This window comes from Stegostoma tigrinum, chromosome 4 (genome assembly GCF_030684315.1).
Source record: "Stegostoma tigrinum isolate sSteTig4 chromosome 4, sSteTig4.hap1, whole genome shotgun sequence".
NCBI lineage: Eukaryota > Metazoa > Chordata > Chondrichthyes > Orectolobiformes > Stegostomatidae > Stegostoma > Stegostoma tigrinum.
This window is the reverse complement of record NC_081357.1, coordinates 116,958,147-116,979,598: the sequence shown is the minus strand read 5'-3', so window position 1 is coordinate 116,979,598 and position 21,452 is coordinate 116,958,147. Positions and strand designations below refer to the sequence as shown.

General features: G+C 41.0%; 1 protein-coding gene across 5 annotated transcripts in view; it reads left to right on the top strand.

The window, feature by feature from the left end:
- The window catches only part of rock2a (rho-associated, coiled-coil containing protein kinase 2a), a 210,561-nt gene that overhangs the window by 61,749 nt on the left and 127,360 nt on the right, over positions 1-21,452 (top strand). The gene's annotated exons all lie outside the window — the stretch shown is intronic.

Here is a 21,452-nt window from a genome sequence, read left to right as displayed (position 1 = left end):
CTGCTGTAGTAATTGCTTAAAATCCAATCTAAGACCTGTTAATTAGGTTGGAGACCACACCTTTGAATAAATTCTGTCTATTTTCTTGTTTGATAACTCAATCCTGACTTGATTTTCTGGAAGTCTTCAAGTAATGCCAAATGAGGTTCGTAGAGTGAACTTGAGCTAAACACGACAGCAGACATTGAATCTTGATGAAAAATAAAATTTAAAAAAAACCTGAGCTTGCACAAGTTACGTTTGATCTCCAGCATCACTTAATGTCATCAAATTAGTTAACTAGCTACTGCTAAGGCTAGTAAGGCTGAAGATTGCATGCACGCATTATAGAGGAAGAAGAGACAATAGATGGAAATGGATGTCAGAGAAAAAACATAATTTGGACAGAAAAGGTATGAATGCAAATTAATGTGATTATGCATATGTCACTATCAATTTACCATAGTGATAATTTTCCATCAGCGAACATTATTACTTAGTGACATTTCTCTGACATAATTAGCGTGAGATTGTAGGACTAAAAGTTATCACAAACCCACACTTCCTGCCCCACCTCCCAGCAAAACAATATACAACCTAATATAGATTCTTTCTTTCTGTCACTCATTTTGTGTTTTCTGTCCTCTCCCCTTCACTATTTTGATAGGAAGAAAATTGAAAGGTAGGAAATACCATTCTAAAGGGGTGCAAAAGCAAATGGACCTGGGTATATATGTTAGCAAGTTTTGAGAAGATTTGTAGCTCAGGTTGAGGTTCTGGATGTGAGTTTGCTCGCTGAGCTGGAAGGTTCGTTTTCAGACGTTTCGTCACCATTCTAGGTAAGATCATCAGTGAGCCTCCGACGAAGCGCTGGTGTTATGTCCCGCTTTCTATTTATCTGTTTAGGTTTCCTTGGGTTGGTGATGTCATTTCCTGCATTGGTGATGTCATTTCCTGTTCTTTTTCTTGGGGGGGGTGGTAGATTGGCTCAAATCAAACACATTGATTTGGAGCCATCTACCATCCCCTGATAAAAAGAACAGGAAATGACATCACCAACGCAGGAAATGACATCACCAACCCAAGGAAACCTAAACGGATAAACAGAAAGCGGGACATAACACCAGCGCTTCGTCAGAATTGTCAATCCCTAATTGCCCAGAGGGCAGTTCAGAGTCAACCACAGTGCTGTGGCTCTGGATTCGCATGCAGGCCAGACCAAGTAAGGATGGCCATTTCCTTCTCCAATGGCCATACGTGAAGCAAATGGGTTTTTCCTGACAATTGACAACTGATTCATGGTCATCATTAGATTCCTAATTCTGGATTTTTATTTATTGAATTCAAATTCCATCATCAGCCATGGCGGAATTCAAACCCAGGTCCCCAGAATGTTATCCAACTTTCTGGATTGACAGTCCAGTTATAATACCACTAGGCCATTGCCTCCCCTGGACCTTAGCTGGAGTGTTAGACCTTCACTGGAGTGTATGCAGTTCTTGGCTCTGCATTATAGGAAGACTGTAAATTCATCAAAGAGATCACAGAGTGATTTACAAGACTGAATCCAAGGATGAGAAACTTCAGTTATAGTTTTGAGGATTAACTCAAAAAGTTGGAGCTGTTCTCTTTTGAGCAAAGAAAGCGAAGAGGACATTTGATAGCTGTTTTCAGAATCGTGACAGGGAAAAACTGTTCGTGCTCATAAAAAAAGGATCAAGAACCAGTGAGCGCAGATTCAAAGTGATTTACAAAAAGATCAAATGCAAGTGAGAAAAATCTTCTTCATATTGCCAGCAGTTAAAGTACAGAATACACTGCCTGGACATGTGATGGAGGCATGTTCAATTGAGACATTCAAGAGGGCATCGGATGATAATTTGAATAAAAATAGTGCAACGGTGCTGGGGGGGAGAAACAGGAGATTGGCACCAGGTTATGATGTTCATTCAATGAAACCATGCAGGCACGATTGGCTGAATGGCTGCTTCCTACGCCATAGCAGTTCTCTGTTTCCATTACATTGAGTGCAATGCCATGGCTCGACCATGTGTTACAAGGTCAGATTGGCAGCAAGTAATCATGATCATTGAAAGAGCTGGTGCAGACATCATGGGTCAAGTGGCCGCTCCTGCGCCATAAAACTGATGTGAGCCCGTGAAGTCAGACGAAGACAAGTAGTGACTACTGGAGATTTTTTTAAAAAGCTGAACAGTACTTCATGATAATAGCTTGAGGTATTAAGTGGATTTTTACTGTACTCTGTTTGCAATAATAGAAGCAATGTGTCATCTTCAAGGGGCAAATATTTGAAAATGAACAAGAATTGTAGAAACTCCACAAGCCTGGTAGCATCTGTGGAGAGAAAGCAGATTTAAGGTTTCAGTGACCCTTCTTCAGAACTGGTAGTAGCCAGAAAAAGGTGTAGTATTTTACACTAGTTGCAAGATGGAGGTGGCAGGAGTAAACAAGTGAAGACAGTCCCCAGTGAGAGAAAAGATAGGCAGACAAAGATGGTTAATAGTAAGCCAGGGAAGGAGAAAAGCTGACTGTGGAGACAATAAGTAGGTGAAAATGGGCTGGCTGTGCTGAAACCAGAGTAGGTTATGAGGGACCTGGGGTGTGGTGCTAGATAACGGACATGGAAGGAGTTGTTCAGGCTCATAAAATTATTGAACTCAATTGAATCCTGAAAGCTGCAGAGTCTCCAAAAGGAAGGTGAGATGCTGTTCTTCCAACTTGCCCTCTGCCTCACTGGAGCACTGCATCATGTCTGAGACAGAAATGTTGGCCATGGAGCACAATGGTGTGTTGAAATGTCAGGCATCTGGAAGCTCAGGGTTATTTTTAGGGACATAACTGAGGTATTTTGCAATGTGGCCACCCAGTCTTTGTTTCATCTGCTTAGTGTAGAGGAGACTGCATTGTGAGCAGTGAATGCAGTAGAGTAATTAGAGTTGAGTGAAGTTCAGGCAAATCGCAGCTTCAACTGTAAAGTGTATCTGGAACCTTGGATAGTGAAGAGGTATGAGGTAAACTGTTACACCGTCTGGGAAATATGTGTTTGGTTGTGGCAGAAATGGTGGCTTACGATCTTTTACTTGCACATGCTGGTGGGGTGAAAAGTGAGGACCAGTTGGAGAATAGCTTTAACTAGTAGATGAACAAATTAGTTTAAGCTATTTTCTCTGCATTAGCAGAACTGATTGGTTTGAATCTTCCCAGCCCCGACCGTCATGGGCAATGGTGAGTCAGTTGGGACAATACAATGAGATTGAGAAAATTCCCTTACTATCAGCCCTGAGGAAGGTCATTGGACTTGAAATTTGCCTTTGCCTTTTCTCCGGATGCTGCCTGATATGCTGAGTTTCTCCAGCAATTTCCCTTTTTGTTTCATATCTTCAGCATTTGCAGTTCTTTGTTTAATTATGCAAGAATATTTCAAAAGATACATGGATGAAGTAAACTTGCAATCCAGGCAATCTGGCTCGGGATCCTGAAAAATCAGTCAGTGAACTAAAATGTGGGATAACTCAAAACAAATAAAAATGTCACGAATCATCTTGGAAGAAAAGGAGAATGGAGCAAAAATAATATTTTGTACCACTTGGCTGCATCAAGCATCTTTTTGACTTTTTAACACTTTGTTGAATTATTTTCCACAAGTATGTCTGCCTTTCAGATTTAGAGAAGGTGGTATTGTGACATGCTTGATTTATTTATGTAGGGAACCATATTTCTAGATCTGTGGTATGATGGTGTTGGTAAGACAGGTTTCTTCTGTTTGCCTTTACTTATTTAGCTGCTACATATTTTTAGACAGCATAATCGCTTTTACTGAATAACCAGTGCTATGCATCATCTTTGCCAAGCTAAACTTCAAAACTGTTGCAGCCAGGAACAGCATTTAGACCGTTACTTAGGTCATCAATGTTGGCAGCAGAACAGTCTTAGTACTGTATGTAGAAATGAGATGATAAATGGTGTCCTTCTTTGGGCAAAATTGAAATTTTGGAGGAATTGTTTATCCTTTGCTTTCACTAAACACTGTTTTTGATCCATTTGTTAGGTGTTCTAAATGTCACCCCTGGACTTGGGTTTCTGTTTCCATAAAGGAAGAGCAAGTGCTACAAGCTGCTCTGCTCTGCTACAACTTGAAAAAACAGCCCATTTAGATAACTTTTGATTTTTCGTTTATTTCCCCTATCTGCCTGTGGATAATGTCTGCTTTATGAGCTAAATTAGATCAAGTATTCACAGCGCAACATATTGGAAACCAATAACATTGTATTGTTGCCTGTCAGAACACTCAACATTCTAGATCACGTCCCTTTACTTTAACCTTCCTACATTTAATTTCTACTTCATACAGTTCAGCACAGAAACTTGAATTCCTTTATTACCTTGAACGTTAGAACATAATTGAGTGAATAACACCCAAACCAAAGAAGATTTTGAGCATGGCTAGGGAGATGAGCTTTAACGAAGGGTTTGAAGGACAAGGGTGGTGCTGAGTTTTATTGAAGAAATTCCTGAGCTTGGAGCCAAAATGGATGAAGACTTTGCTGCCAGTGTTTGAATTGAAATCAGGATGTACATAATGCTAGAGTCAGAGGAATGCAGATGGGCTGTTGGGCTCGAGAACACTAGACGAGCTATCAGTGTCAGTGACACCCATGAGTTTGCTGATTCATTATGTTTGAATGATGGAACAGTAATTGAATGGATTGGATTTGTGTTGCGTTTGAGGCCAGAATATAGCTGAGATGTTTTCCAAGTAATTGGATAGATGGCAATAATACATCTGCTCTAGAAAAGCTGGGCTAACAATGTGGCTTGGTCAGGACTACTAAGTACTACTGATGAAATTTAGTTAGGGCCCGTAGCCTTTGCTGTATCCAGTGCCTTCGGCTGCTTGTGAGTATCTTGTTTGGGGAATCAAATTGAGTGAAGACTGACCTCTACCTTGCAGAGGCTGAGTGCCAACTCTCAGGTACCTCCTCCTATCTTCCCCTGGACCATGACCCCACCGTGGCACATTAGGCCACTGACCCACTACGATAACTGATCTCACTTCATCTGGTGATCGCAACCCCCACCAACCGCTGCTTCCAAGCTAATAGTCCCCCAACCCCGCACAGCTTGTTTCTGCCTCCTGCCAAAAATCCACAAACATGACTGTCCGGACAGACCCATTGTTTCAGCCTGCTTGTGCCCCACAGAACTCATGTCTTCCTACTTGGACTCCGTCTTCTCTTCCCTACTCCAATCTCTACCCACATACATCCATGATTACTCTGACACCTTATGCTGGTTTCAAAACTTTGAGGTTACCGGTTCCAGCCACCTCCTCTTTACCATGGAAGTATAATCCCTTTACATGTCCATTCCCCACCAGGAGGGTCTTAGGGCTCTCCACTTCTTTCTGGAGCCAAAACCTGAGCCATCCCCACCCACCACTGCCTTCCTCCACTTGGCCAAGCTTGTCCTCACCCTCAACAGCTTCTCTTTCAACTCCTCATTTTCTTCAGGTAAGAGGGGTTGCCAGGGCACCCACATGGGCCCTAGTTATGCCTGTCTCTTCAAGGGGTACATGGAACATTGCTTGTTCCAGCCCCATTCCAGTCCCTTCCTGCAAGTCTTTCTCCGATACAGCAATGATATCATCATTGCTGCTTCCCTCTCTAATCTGGAATTGGACAACTTCATCACTTTCGCCTCCGATTTCCATCCTGCCCTCACTCACTCTCACCTGGTCTATCTCTGACTCCTTCCTTCCCTTCCTTGACATTTCTGTTTCCATTTCTGACGATAGGTTGGCCGATAATATCCATTACAAATCCATTGAGCCCCACAGCTACGTGAACTGTACATTTTCACAGCCTGCTTCCTGTAAGAACTCTATCCCATTTTCTCCGTTCCTCCATCTCTGTCGCATATGTTCAGATGAGGCCAGCTTCGACAAGGGAACCTCCGACATGTGCACCTTCTTCCTCAACCGAGGACTCCCCAGTTCCATTGTTGACAGGGCCCTCAACCAGGTCCAACCCATCTCCCGCACTTCTGCCCTCACCACTTCTCTTCCCACCCGCAACAGCAATAGGGTTCCCCTTATCCTCACCTACCACCCCACCAGAAGATAATCAGATGCCATTTCCACCACCTTCAGCAAGATGCCACCACCAGCCACATTTTCCCCTCCCCCTCCTTGTCGGCCTTCCACAGGGACCATTCCCTCCGGGACACCCTGGTCCACACTACTTTCAGCCCCAACACCTCCCCACAGCCCTACAGCACCTTCCTCTGTAACTGCCAAAGATGCAACACTTGCCTGTTTACCTCCTCCCTCCCCAGTATCCAAGAGTCCAAACGTACCTTCCAGGTGAAGCAACCCTCCACTTGCACTTCCCAAAATTTAGTCTCCTGCATTTGCTGCCCACAGTGTCGTCTACCCTACGTTGGGGAAATGAAGCATTGACTTGCTGACCGCTCTGCAGAAATCTACTTTCTGCTCACAAAAAAGACCCTGAACTGCCTGTTGCCTGCCAAATTAATGCACCATCCTGCTCCCTGACCGGTATCTCAGTCTCTGCCTTCCTGCAGTGAAGCCCAGCGCAAGCTGGAGGAACATTTTGCACTTGGGGACCCTATAGCCCTCTGGACTCAATATGAAGTTCAATAATTTTAGGGCCTAAACTTTCTCGTGTCCCAGTCCCTGATCCCACCCACCAGGCTTTGTTACTACATAGCTTGCCATTACACACCCCCAGTTGTTGATCGCTAACAGTCCCCATTAACAACTATTCACCCTCCCAGTCTGATCGTTAGCAACTCCTTTGTCCAACTGTCTTTCTTTCTCTTTGGGTTCTATCCTATCATTTACTTCCTACCCCACTCACCTCCATATTTACTGCGTATAAACTGACGTTTTTCCAGCCACCACCAGTTCTGAGGACGGGTCACTAGCCCCAAAGCGCTAACTCTTTTTCCCTTCACAGGTGCTGCCAGACCTGCTGAGCTTTTCCAGCAATTTTGATTTTGTGACTGAAGACTGACATTTCCTATACTTGGGACTTCAGAAGGACAAGATGAATTATTGATTTGGTGTTTCTGGCTAAAAATGGCCTCAAACACTTTGCACTGACAAGCTCTACCATCATTGACAATAATGGATGTTTTTGGGAGCTGCCATTTCTGTCATTCAGTTTGCTGTGAATCACTGGTTCAAAATTCATTTTATCTGATTTTAGTTTCAACAATTAAAGTATTAACTCTAGATGAATGAGGGCATTTGATTGTAATATGAGCAAAAACAGCTCTGATGTAAATGCAAATCAAGAGTCTGGCTTTAATTTATATGTGCTTATACCACAAGATCAGAGTGGGACAATAACTTAAATCATAGGCGGCTCATGTCTAACCTCTGGTAGAACTCGGCTGTCTATTATCTCAATAAAAGAACCTAAAAGCTGACAGTCTTTGGAAGAGCCATAAACACCATTAGAAATACAGATTATTCACAAATTGCAGAATTAAAGTTGTGTTGAGGGCAAAGTAATTTGTTTTGCATTCATGGTTGAATCATCCCAAAGCATACCATGTTGCCATAGTGATTCAGGGTGAAGCCTTGAGTCAAAGATTCTTTCTGATTTATCTTATGTGTTTGCCAACAACAACTAGCAATTCATTTGGCAGCGGACAGAAGCAGTAGTTATCTTTGCTTTGTTGAAGATTACAAGATTGAAGAGAGCCAGCAGGAAGTGGTATTCAGGAAGAAGCGAACAAGCAAAGAAGGCACCAACTTTACTGTTCACTGTGGGCAATGCAGGTGGACTCTATATCAATTTGGATTTTGTGAGTCAAAAGGAACTGGATGATTTGTTTGAGTTTGCAGTTAGTATGGCCACCTTTGCAGAGCCTTGAGGCAGAAAGCTGTTTGAGTTTACCGAAAAAGCTTTGCAATGGCACTTAAATATCTTGCAGCAACCAGAATGAGAAGCCGAGGCATCCACAGCCATGAGGTTCATATAAAAATAAAGGTGAAGTCAAATAGCCAAAAGCAAATGGAAGAATTGGCTTAACGCTCGAGGATTAATTAAAATAAGGAAGGAAAATGTCAGTGAGCTGTGATGCTATTCCCAGAGAAAGTGAATGAACCTCCACTTTCATAAGATGAAGCAACTCTTGAGCAGTGTGTGGAAGTAATGTTTATACCATATCCAGTACTACAATGTTAACGTAATGTTTACTTTGAACTTTTTTTATAAACAGTAAAGTTTGTTTCGTTTAAAAATGTGAAATTTTGTTGTGGAATTCCGTTGAATAATTGTTGGGTGTTTGGATTTCTTCTTCACATAACAGTTCCGGATAGGATTGTAATGGGGTTGCTCTTCCCTGCTGTCCACTCTTGAGGTTTAGTTGTCTGGGTTAATGGTGATTATGGAGGGTAATGCGTGGGGCCATGAGATTATAGCTTGTGGCTTAATGCAGTTCTGCTGTTGCTTCACAACACCTCAAGGTTGCCTGGCTTTTAACTTGTGGATGAGAAATAGAGAGGAAAGCAAGGATTTATCCTTGCGAGATTTCTAAGGTAAAAATTGTGGAGGTGAAGGTGGAGGTGCAAATGTTTGTGTGACCTTGGACTGGAAAGATAAGACTGGCACCAGGTGACAGCAGTTTTGTTTAACTAGATGGATGAAAGGCATGAGAATGGTGTGTTGAATTGTGCCAAAGGCTACACTTAATCGTGTTAACCTATATATGGGATGGAATTTCATTTTTGAGGGCTGTTTCAGTGATAGAACGGGGTAGAACGTGATTTGAATATTTCCAGTGCGGACTTGACAGGAAAGAGAGAGGCAGATTTTGAAGGCTGTCAAATGTTCAGGAATTCTGGTGAGAAAACAGATATTGGAAATGGAAGTGTAAGTTGTAAGGACCTCCAGTACATTAAATGCACAAAAACCACAGAAATACAAAATTTATATTTATTTATTTATGGATGAAAACATTACTGACAAAGCTGGTATTTATTGTCCTTGACTGTATTTTTACCACTGTTAGAACAACTCATTTACAGTTCTTAACAGAGCACCACTCTCTGAATCCTCTTGCAGTGTTACTAATAATGGTTTGAGGATTTGTATGTTTGTACCAGGTAATATTCCTACAATTTTAACTTTTTCTGAGCTACTGAAAGCAAGAGCATGCAAATAATGGTCACCCACTGCAGTTCAATTCTAGTGCACTTCATAATCTTGCCTGTGATGTAAGATTGTTGGTTTCATCTCAAAGCTTTCAACAGAGAGATTTGAACAAGCTTTGTTAAACTTTTATGTATTACAGTCACTTTCCTTCTGGTGTATTTGCACTTAGAAAGATTAATAATATCTAATTTACATGTGACATCTTGTAACGTGAAAATGAAGTACTTTGCAAGAGAAGCTGTGAGCATTGAGGAAAAAGACCAATTGTAGAAAAGTATTTAAAATTTGCAATTACATCAATTTAAACAGTTTATGAATTGCATTTATGAACAAGCTGTGCTCTGGTCAGATAAACAAATTTATGTTGCTACACTTTTGCCCAAATTTTTTTGGTGCTAATACAGAACCCCATCATCTTCAGTTACTTTCAGCTCCCTTTTTTTAGATTAGAACTGGATGTGCAAATTGTCACCATGACTGTGCATTAGCAGATCTGTGTGAGCAATCTGCGGTTAGCAATTCTTTGTTTAAGGCAGTATCCAGCTGTGTTTCCAACATCTTGCCTGAACTGGGAAACTGGCAGATCACAGTCAGAAACGCTGCCACCCTGCCCCAAACCATCAGCGTTGGTGGGATATTCAGTTTGTCGGACAGAGTTCTTGTTAATTTTATGGAGTCCATATAACTAGGGCTTAAATTTAGATTAGCAAATTTTAGATTGTGTTTCTTTCCAATAAAAATCTGCTGTCATTTTCCCTGGCATCAAAAGTGCAATTGTTAATCGCTCCGTTTTTGCAAACTATCATCTCCTCTCCAACCTAATTTTCCTCTCCAAAGTCTTTGAACATGTTATCATCTCCCAAATCCATTTGTTGCTTATTTTTTGGAACTCAGTGTTTGAATTCCTCCCCGGTGCGATATTGAAACAGCTTTTGCTGCAGGCACAGATGGCACCTATTTAACTATGACAAAAGTAAATTTTACCTCCTTGTCCCTATGATGTGTAACCTGCATTTGACAAGTTTGCTATGCTACTTCCTGCAATGCTTCTCTGCTGTCATCCAACCGAATGGAACTCCTCTCATGTATTACCACTTTCTTTTAAATAATCAAAAGTAGATAATCACCTGCAATGGCTTCTCTTCCTATTCCCACATCATTATCTTGTCCCCTACACATTTATTCTTATCTACACATTACCTCTTGGCAGGAGCATCCAAAAGCATGATGTTAGTTTTCAGATATACCTTGATGTCAATCAGCTTGATGTCAACACTTGCTGTCTTAACATCTCCACTACTGCTAAATTATCAATATCCAGTAAGAGCAGAAGTTTGCTTGCATTAAATATTGGAAGACTGAAGTCAACATTTTCACTCCACACTCCAATTCTGTTCCCTACTTACTAACTCCGTCTTTCATCCTGGTACTATGAGATTGAGCAATCTGTTCACAACCTTCATGTCACATTAATCCTGAAGTGAGTTATCCAACTTCATATTTACACATCACAAATAATTTATTTCCACCTCCGTAATTTCACTCACTATGCCCTGTATCACCTTATATGCTGTAACCCTTATTATCTGTAGCTTTGTTACCTCCAGATTCAAATATTTCAGCACATTCCTGACCAGTCTCCAATGGTCTATCCTTTGTAAATTTGAGAACATCTAAACCTCAACTGCCCATGTATTAAATAGCAACAAAACCCATTCCTTCAATGTCATTCCCCAATATTCACTGACTTACGCTAACTCCTGGTGAATCAAGTGTTGACTTAAAATTTCTAATCTCTGTTTTGGTCATAATATCCTTTCTTTGGTACAGTCTTATTGCATTGATGTAAAGAAACTTTGAGGAAATTAGTAAGGAGTGAGAAGCAAATGCTAAATTTACTTTCTTGAAGATACTAGTAAAGAAACATTTGAAAATACAGGAAATAAAGCTTGTGATAATGTGACTCACTGTGTAACCTGATTGTTTGGCACTATTTTGGATTCTAGAGTAGATGTGGAGAAAACAAGTGGCACCAGAGAAAGGAAATGAGCAGTGAAAAGAGTTAAATGTTTCCACACCTAAATATAAAAAATATATTCAAGCTTCATGAATCATCTAGGTAAGTAGGAAGTATCCTATCGTGCTGATGACTTGTGCCTTGGATGATGGATGTGCTTTTGGAAGTTAGGAATGAGTTACTTCTACAGGATTCCTAGCTCTTTGACTTGATTGTTAACTGTGGTACTTAATGGCTTATTCAGTTCAGCTCAATTCCTGGTCAGCGATGACACACAAGATGTTCTTAATAATATTGAATTCATAGGGTGCTGATTTGATTTTTCCCTTATTGGACATGACCATTGCTTGACACTCGCATGGCAGCGCACAGGGACCAGGTACTATTGTATGTGGTATGGGTACTTACTCTGCATATAGCTGAGGCCAAAAGAAACATGTTGTTGGTAAATTCCCTTTGCTTAATTCTTACAATGGATAAATCTTGGCGTTTAAGGCTGATATACTTTGTAATTGTTTTTTCAATGGAATGTTTCAGAACGTTTTATCTTTTTACTATTATGTTTGTGATTAATATTTCAGCAGATAACAACTTTATAAAGTATACAACTGCATGCAGTGAACAATGCAAAATTGTAATCTTAGCATTCTGTAATTTGATAAATATATTAGTGAACCTATTTAATGCTATTGAACTCAATATATAATTCATACAATTAGTGCAAACTTCTTAAAAACATATCCTTCAAATATTTCTGTTAACTGTGATTCCATTTCCTGCTAATATTCCCTACTTTAAGCAAGAACCCTGGAATCCAGGTAACTTCCTTTGCTCTGTTCCTAAAATTGAGCCTTGACATCCACCCTCTGAAAGTCCTTTTGTTGTGAAGATATTTTGTTGCTGAGCATAATTGAAGCTGGGAAAAAGTCATTTTTGTTTGAGTTCTGAGAGTCAAACTCAAGAGATAGTGTTGAAACTGTGCCTTAATGTCTGATGATACTGTCTAATGATGAAGTTTGTAAGAATGTTATTTTTGAGCTAGAAAAGCTCGGCAGGCCTGACAGCATCTGTGGAAAGAAATCAGAGTCAGTGTTTTCAGGTCCAGTGATCCACCCTCAGAATTCAGGGAAGAAGGTTCTGAGGAAGGGTCACAGCACCTACGATGTTAACTCTGATTTCTGTCCAAAGATGCTGCCAGACCTGCTGAGCTTTTCCAGTAATTTGTTTTTGTTTGATTTCCAGTGCCTGCAGTTCTTTCAGTTTTTAATTGTTATTTTGGAGCAGCTGTTTTAAAGTTAAGGCCAAGTGAAGACGGTCATGTGATCTGCGCTGCAGTCTGTTTGCAAGCAAGCCGCGGCAGTTTCCTGAACAAATTCAAAGGGAAGAATGGGCTGTGTTCCTGGACTAGTGGCTCAAGATGTTTGTGGTTGGCGAGGCCACTTTTGGAATACTGCATTCAGTTTTGGTCTCCCTGCTATAGATGTTGTGAAACTCGAAACGGTTCAAAAAAGACTTCAAAGGATGTTGCCAGGGATGAAGGATTTGAGCGATGGGGAGAGGCTGAATAGGCTGGGTTATTTTCCCCGGAGTGTCAGAGGCTGAGGGGTGACATTATAGAGATTTATAAAGTCATAAGGGACATAGATAGGGTGAATAGCCAAGGTCCTTTTTTCAGGGTAAGGAGGCCCAAGATTGGAGGGGCATGGGTTTAAGGTGAAAGGGAAATGATTTTAAAAGGACCTCAGGGGCAATCTTTTCACGCAGAGGGTGGTGCATAAGTGGAACGAGCTTCCAGAGGAAGTGGTGGAAGCTGGTACAGTTACAAAGTTTAAAAGGCATCTGGAAGGGTACAAGAATAGAAGGGTTTAGAGGAGCATGGGCCAAATTCTGGCAAATGGGACTGGATTAATTTTGGATATCTAGTCATGGACAAGTTGAAGCGAATGGTCTGTTTCCAAATATACAGTTTTGACTATATCACAGTGGCAGCAGTTTGAGTTTGCAATTGGCAAACTTGTTTTCCGGAAAGGTATTGAAAATAATCCAGTTGTAAACAGTTTTGCTGTGGCCTGCTTATTTACTTGTAAGGTTAGAAGAGATTTGGGGTCAATAATAACTAACTCAGCCTGGATGCAAGGATAATAGATATCAGCTTGGCATAGAGGAAGCCATTTCTGAGGTCAGGTTACAGGCTTCTCTGCAATAGATATCTCAGTTGTTTTATGGGATCAGCTATGAGACTCTTTGGCTTTGTCAATCATTGCAATAAATACGGAATGAAGGTGGTTTCTAGTCAAAGCGATACACCTTTAGAGCTTTCTGAGGATTCCAGGAAGTTCACCATGATGTGACGTCAGGAAGGATTGGACAAGCTTTACTGCTAGTACTGGATAAAGAACTGCTTTAAAAACGAAAGGAAACACCTGGTGGTTGTCACGTGAAGTTGTTATTTTTGGAAATGCAAAGCCATTGGAAGCTAGGAGAAAATGTAGATTGTTTGCTATAAAGACTTTGATATCATTCTTTGGAGGTTTATGTGTAGTAAGTGGAAAGGGGGATATGTTCTGTCTTTTGATGTATACGCAGCCCAGGAAAATATTGTCCTCGATGTACTGTTTTGATCATTTATCACATTAAAAGTTTTCAATATGAAATCTCCTGAGTTTTATATCAGCTATTGAGTGGAACTTGAAATTTTTTTATCAATGTTATTGATCTCTCTGAGGATTGTAATGCAAAGAATGTAATTCTTTTTTTAAATAACAAGGTGAATACTTGAAAAACAGGACATAGCAGTTCTTGTTCAACCTTCTACTAAAATCAAGTTAATGAAAAATAATGAAAGTTTCTAAAGCCACGTAACTTTGTACAACTGAATTTGATCACTTCCTTACTGTGATTACAAATAAAGTCACCATAGCCCTAGAGGACTATAGGGTTGGTCTTGTATTATAGAGGCAACTGATCGTTTAACCCGAGGGTCTCATGCCTCAAGTGAGGAGAAAGGTTGAGAAAGTGGGATCTTAGTTATAATCTCAGCTGGTGCAGAGGTCGAACCTGTGCTGTTGATATCACATTGCATCGCAAAACAGCCATCCAGCGAACTAAGTGAACCCCCCCCCCCCCCCCAAGATTAAAGAGCATGTTAGAACCAAATATACTGTATCAAGAATTCTGAGATACTCCTGAGAATGTGGCCAAGGCTCGTTCTATCTCTATCTTCAGGGAAAAACTTAAAGGAACATCAACATTTCCCAATTGAGTGTGTACAATATGTAAACTGTAATTTTCTCTGATAGTGATAGCTCAGCACAAGATATGGTTCCACAAGCGCAAATAGCTCTTAAACAAAAAGAATTGTTGGCAAACATCAACACATCTGGCACTATCTTTGGGAAGAAAGCAGAGTTAATGTTTTGAGACTGATGAATCTTCATCAGAGCACATTAGAGCCACTGGAATCAAAACATTAGCTCTGCTTTCTCTCAACAGATGCAACCGGACATGCTGAATTTCATCAGTAATTTGTTTTTGTTTCGGATCTTCAGCAGTCCTTTGTCTTATTGTGCAAATGCCTCTATACAGAAGATCTGTCAAAAACTATGGTTTCAGGTTAGCCATTGGAAAGTATAGTTATGAATGGAAACATGATCTAACATCTATCCATTGGACCCACAACCACCATCACCATGCACACCTTAAGACTGCAGGTAGCATCTGGTGTAACTGAACTCCCAGTTTATTTAACATGCTAGAATTTACAAACACTTTTTCATATTGAGGTTATGAACAATGCATCTAACTTCATATTCCTTTGGACACCTGATTCTGTTTAATATATTATGGCTCTTTGCTTTACGTTATTTCTAGCCTTCCATGTTGTCCTTTCCCCTTTCCGTTTTTCCTCTTAAAGGCAGTAATTCATTAGGATAAAAAAAATTCCACCCATGCTGACAATCATTTTGACCATTCAGGTAGGCTATACTAACTGTGGAGCAGCTTTGCCAAGTATGAACCTGTTTGACTAATGTATAAACTTGTAATAAATGGAAACTCTACCTATGCCTGACATAGGCAACTTTGTGTCACACAATGGAGTAATTAAGTGTGAACTGTCCTATGTATTCTTTATATATACTCTATTAACTGGCTTCAGAGCAACTCATATTCACTGGCTTCAGAGCAACTCATATTCACTGTTTATGTAAAAATTTACCAACTTTTTGTCATCTTTTATAAAACCTCAACAATCTAAAGCGTTGCTAAGGATTTAGGGAAGATGATTTGTCATGCATAGAGTTCAGTAATTTATACCTTCTATCAATGTCTCTTGACTTCTGTCTTAATTAACATTATTTAAAGTGCTTAGCTAATTATAACTACAGTGTTGTTAAGCAAGACTAAATATTAGAATGATTTCAAGATATGCTCCATATTTGTGAAATTTTGAATCTGTTTTATAACACATGTAATTTGTCCCTTACGCAGGTTAGCACAATATAGCCTGATAGAAAGTGATCAGTTTTATAATTTCAGTGCAGTGCCTTTATTTGAAAGTATGAGAAACTTGAATCAAGAGATTCCAAAACAGTTGAAAATAATAGAAATTTAGTCAACCCATGGAGTAGACTATAAATAAGAGGATCCTAAAGAGTACTGAAGATGGGAGGATCCTTGGTGTGCATGTGCACACAGCCCTGAAGATTCCAGAGTAGGTAGATAGTATGGTTAAAAAAACATATAGGATAAGTCATTATTAATCAAGGCATATAATATGGGAGCAAGATGATTATGTTGCAACTGCATGAAATACTGGTGAGGCCACAATTAGAGTACTGCGTACAGTTCTGGTCAACCCACAATAAGGATGTGATTGCACTCGGGAGGGTGCAGATTTACCATGATGTGGTGTGAGCTATGAGGAGGGATTGAATAGGATAGGGTTGTTTTCCTTTGAGCATCTCAGGTTGTGAGGGAACCTATTAGTGGTGTATGCAACAATGAAGGATGTAGATAGTATGGATAGGAAGACATTTTTTTTTCCATAAATACACGTGTCAATAATTAGACAGCCTTCTACCTCTCACCTTAAATTTATACTAAGAGGAGAGTTGAAGAGAAATGCTTTCACCCAAAGGGTAGTGGCAGTCTGGAAGTGACAATCTGAAAAGGTAGTTAAATTGAAAGCTCTCAACATTTAAGCAGTATTTGGATTTTCACTTGCATTGCCAAGACCTCCAGGACAATGGGCCAAAAGCTGAAAAAATAGGATTCATGTCATCAAATCTTTGTTAACCAGCACAAATAGAGGGCCAAATGGCCTGCATGGTGAACATCTGAGTGTTTGAGTAACTTCACTTGTGCGTTTTAAAAATCATGGTGTGAGGGCTAGTTTCATTACAAGAATCAGACTTGGGGTTTCTGACGACTTGTGTGATATCTTACAACTTAGATGAAGGCAGAATGGTGGGTATTATCTATCTGGACTTTTGCAAGACATTTGACAAGGTTCTGTGTTTTTGGTCTGCAAGGTAAGACCAAGTGGAATCCAGGGAAAGCAAGCCATTTGGATAGAAAATTGGCTGAAAGATAGGAGCAGAGGGTGGCATTGAAGGGTTGCTTTTCAGACTAGACGCCTGTGAACATCAGTGTGTTACAAGGATTGGTGCCGGCTCCACTGCTTTTAGTCATTGACAAAAATGATCTGGATGTGAATATAGGAGGTATGGTTAGTAAAATTGCAAATGACACTAAAATTGGTGGTGTATTGGACAGTGAAGAAGGTTGCCTCACAGTACCACAGGACCTTGATCAGATGGCTGAGGAGGAGCAGATGAACTTTAATCTAGATAACTGTGAGATGAACCATTTTGGTAAGGCCAATCAGGGTAGAACTTACACACACAATGGCAACGTCCTGGTGAGCGTTGCCAAACAAAGAGACCTTGGGGTGCAGATTCATTGTTTCTTGAAAGTGGAGCCACAGGTAGACAGGGTAGTGATGGTGGCATTTTGGTATGCTTGCTTTTATTGAGCATTGCATTGAGTATCAGATGTGGGGTTTCATGTTATGGCTGTACAGGACATTGGTTAGGCCTCTTTTGGAATACTGCATTCAATTCTGGTCCTCCTGCTATAGGAGAGATGTTGTGAAACTTGAAAGAGGTTAGAAACTAATTGCAAGGATATTGCCAGGGTTGGAGGGTTTGAGCTACAGGGCAGGCTGAATAGGCTGGGGCTATTTTGCCGTAAGTGTCAGAGGCTGAGGGTTGACCGTATAGAGGTTTATAAAATAATGAGGGGTATGGTAAATAGCCAACGTCTTTTCTCCAGATTGAGGGAGGTCCAAAATTAAGGGGAATGGGTTAAAGTTGAGAGGAGAAAAGATTAAAAGGGACCTTTAAGATTAAAAGGGGCAACTTTTTCATGCAGAGGGTGGTGCATGAATGGAATGTGCTACCAGAGAGGGTGGTAGAGGCTGGTACAATTAAACATTTTAAACGGTATCTGGATGGTACACAAATACATGAATAAGACAAGTTTTTAGAGGGATATGGACCAAATTTTGACAACTGGGATGAGATTTATTTAGGATATCTAGTTGGCATGGACAAGTTGGACGTTCTTCAAGGACCGCAACTTTCCCCCCGCAGTGGTCGAGAACGCCCTTGACCGCGTCTCCCGCAGTTCCGGCAACACATTCCTCACACCCCGCCCCTGCCACAACCGTCCCCAGAGGATCCCCCTCGTTCTCACATACCACCCCACCAACCTCTGGATACAACGTATCATCCTCCGACACTTCCACCATCTACAGTCCGACCCCAGCACCCAAGCTGTTTTTTACCATCCCCACCCTTGTCTGCCTTCCGGAGAGACCACTCTCTCCGCGACTCCCTTGTCCGCTCCACACTCCCCTCCAACCCCACCACGCCTGGCACATTCCCCTGCAACTGCAGGAAGTCCTACACTTGCCCCCACATCTCCTCCCTCACCCCTATCCCAGGCCCCAAGATGACTTTCCACATTAAGCAGAGGTTCACCTGCACATCTGCTGATGTGGTATATTGTATCCATTGTACCCGGTGTGGCTACCTCTACATTGGGGAAACCAAGCGGAGGCTTGGGGACCGCTTTGCAGAACACCTCCACTTGGTTCGCAACAAACAACTGCACCTCCCAGTTGTGAACCATTTCAACTCCCCCTCCCATTCCTCAGACGACATCTCCATCGTGGGCCTCCTGCAGTGCCACAATGATGCCACCCGAAGGTTGCAAGAACAGCAACTCACATTCCGCTTGGGAACCCTGCAGCCCAATGGTATCAATGTGGACATCACAAGCTTCAAAATCTCCCCTTCCCCCACCGCATCCCACAACCAGCCCAGTTCGTCCCCTCCCCCCACTGCACCACACAACCAGCCCAGCTCGTCCCCTCCCCCCACTGCATCCCAAAACCAGCCCAGCCTGTCTCCGCTTCCTTAACCTGTTCTTCCTCTCACCCATCCCTTCCTCCCACCTCAAGCCGCACCTCCATTTCCTACCTACCACCTCATCCTGCCTCCTTGACCTGTCCGTCTTCCCTGGACTGACCTATCCCCTCCCTACCTCCTCACCTATACTCTCCTCTCTACCTATCTGGTTTTCTCTCCATCTTCAGTCCGCCTCCCCCTCTCTCCCTATTTATTCCAGAACCCTCTCCCCATCCCCCCCCTCTGAAGGGCCTAGGCCCGAAAAGTCAGCTTTTGTGCTCCTGAGGTGCTGCTTGGCCTGCTGTGTTCATCCAGCTCCACACTTCGTTATCTTGGACCGAAGGGTCCGTTTCTGCATTCTGTGACTTTATGACTGTATAACTTAGAACCACCTGATGTCCTCTTTTGCATATTAACTTACAATCTGATCTATACTGATCTTTACATACGTACGTGTTTGAGCCAGATGATGTATCTTCAGTTGAGGTCCCCCCCACTCATAACCCTATGTAGTGTGTATTTTTGTGATGACATCTCATTTGCTTTTTACGTTAAAGCTTTCACTTGCAACCTACTTGCCAAGTTTTGATTTGTGTAAGTTTTTGATGCACTTAAAAAAAACTTTCAATTGTTATGTTAGTTGTCTTATACAGACATCTTCTGTTTTGAATGGCACTTTTTCTTCGCTGTAACGTATATTACCATTATTCTGTGAGTGTTTTCTTAGAGATGATGTAAGTAAAATAAAGCAAAAGTAGGTATAGGTTCCATGGTAAATTCATTATTGTCAAAGGACATTGTAGTGTACTTCATGGCCGAAAAATGTTAGGCATAAAAGTTTTTATTTAAAGTTTCTTTTTATAGTTGGAATGTTTTTATAGTGCTATACAGCACAGAAGATGCTGTTTACTTATCAAGTCTGCGCTGACCTAGCTACACTAATCCCACTTTCCAACACTTAGGCCATAGCCTTGAATGTTATGATATTGCAAGTGTTGATCTATGAAGCTTTTTAAAGATTGAGGTTTCTGCCTCTGCTGCTCTCCCAGATTGTGGATTCCAGACTCTCATCATCCTCTCCGTGAAACTCCTTTATGCCTCAAGTATCTTCCATCTTCCCATTGTAAAATTCTGGCCCCTCATTGTTCACCCTTCAACTTAGGGGAGCAGCTGCTTCCTATCCACTCTGTCCATCCTATACACCTCAATTAGATCCACTGTCCACATTCTCTGCTCTCAAGAAATCATCCTGAGCCTATCCAGCCTCTCTTTGTCGCTAAAATGGTCCAACCCAGGCAAAGCCTTGGTGAATCTCTCCTGCACCTCTTCCAATGTTATAATATCCTTCCTGAAGTGTGGTGACCAATACTGCACACAGTACTCCAGCTGTGGCCTATCCACAATTTTGTACACCTGTTACACAACCTCCTTGCTCTTATAATGTATGCCATACAAATAAATGCAGGTATACCGTATGCCGCCTTAATCACCTGATTAACCAATCCCAGGTTAATGAAGGAGCTGCCTTCAGAAATCTGTGGACAGGCATCTCAATGCCTTTGTTTCCTCTGAGCTTCCTCGTGCCCTGCCATTCAGTGAGTACTCTCTTGTCTCGTTACTTCTTCCAAAGTGCATCACATCACATTTTTTCAAGGTTAAATTCTAATTGTCACTGACCTGCCCGTCTGACCAACCCGTTTGTATGTTCCTGTGAACTAGCATTGTGTTCTTTACTGTTAACCACCTCGCCAATCTTCAAGCCATCCACAAACCTTTTACTCCCCCACCCCACTAACATTTTCAAATATATTGTTTATTCGTTCATGAATATATTTACAACTTAATTGTGACATTGCTAATTATGTGTTATTGTGTATGACTTGCTCAGTTATCAATAGAACATTCTGTAAGCTGCATTTAAATGTAGCTGGTACCACTGCAACCAAAATAGTTTTTATTAGTTTCTTTCTCTACATAATGCCCTCTGCTTAGTTATGATGTAAGAATCTCTGTAATTGAGGAAATTGATTTGTATCCTTGTATGTATTACCACAAGTAACAGGGTGAACTACCAAGTTATACAGTAATGTAAAACTTAAAGAATTTATGGATCTCTTTGGGATGGCGAATGCAAGTGCTTAACACTGGCTATGAAGCTTGCTTTCATTAGCAGTCCAAACTTACGAAAGATCCAAATAGATTAATTTATTACAGCTAGCACCAAAAATTCAATATAAAACTGTATTCTTACATTGAAGTAAATATAACTTCATACTGACACAATTGATTATCAGTTGCCTGAACATAATGACCAAAATCAAGCAATAAAACCAATGTATTTTCTTGTTTGCTGAGTTTCTTCTAACTTAGCATTCAACAGAACAAGGGAAAAGTTCCATAGGAATTCAGTCACCCTGTAGTGCATGAGTGTCCCAAGATGTCACCGTTTCAACAAAGGTAGTCTTTCAGAACTCCTCTGATATAAGTATAGTAACAGAACTGGAGAATTTTAAATGTCATCCTTGTTTGGAATAGAGTGTAAAGATAAACCCAGTCTGATGGGTTGATCTGTTTAATCACTCTGGTTCTGAAACTTCAGAAATTATGATCTTGGACAAAATTACTGGCCACTTGATCAAGTGTTGATCAACCAAGAAGAATTGGCACAAATTTATTGGAAGGCATGTACCAGCTTGTTGCATCATATTTATTTAAAGCACTAGAGAACAACACTGGTAAACATTGTCCTGTTAAATCTGTAAAGTCCTCTATAGTAAC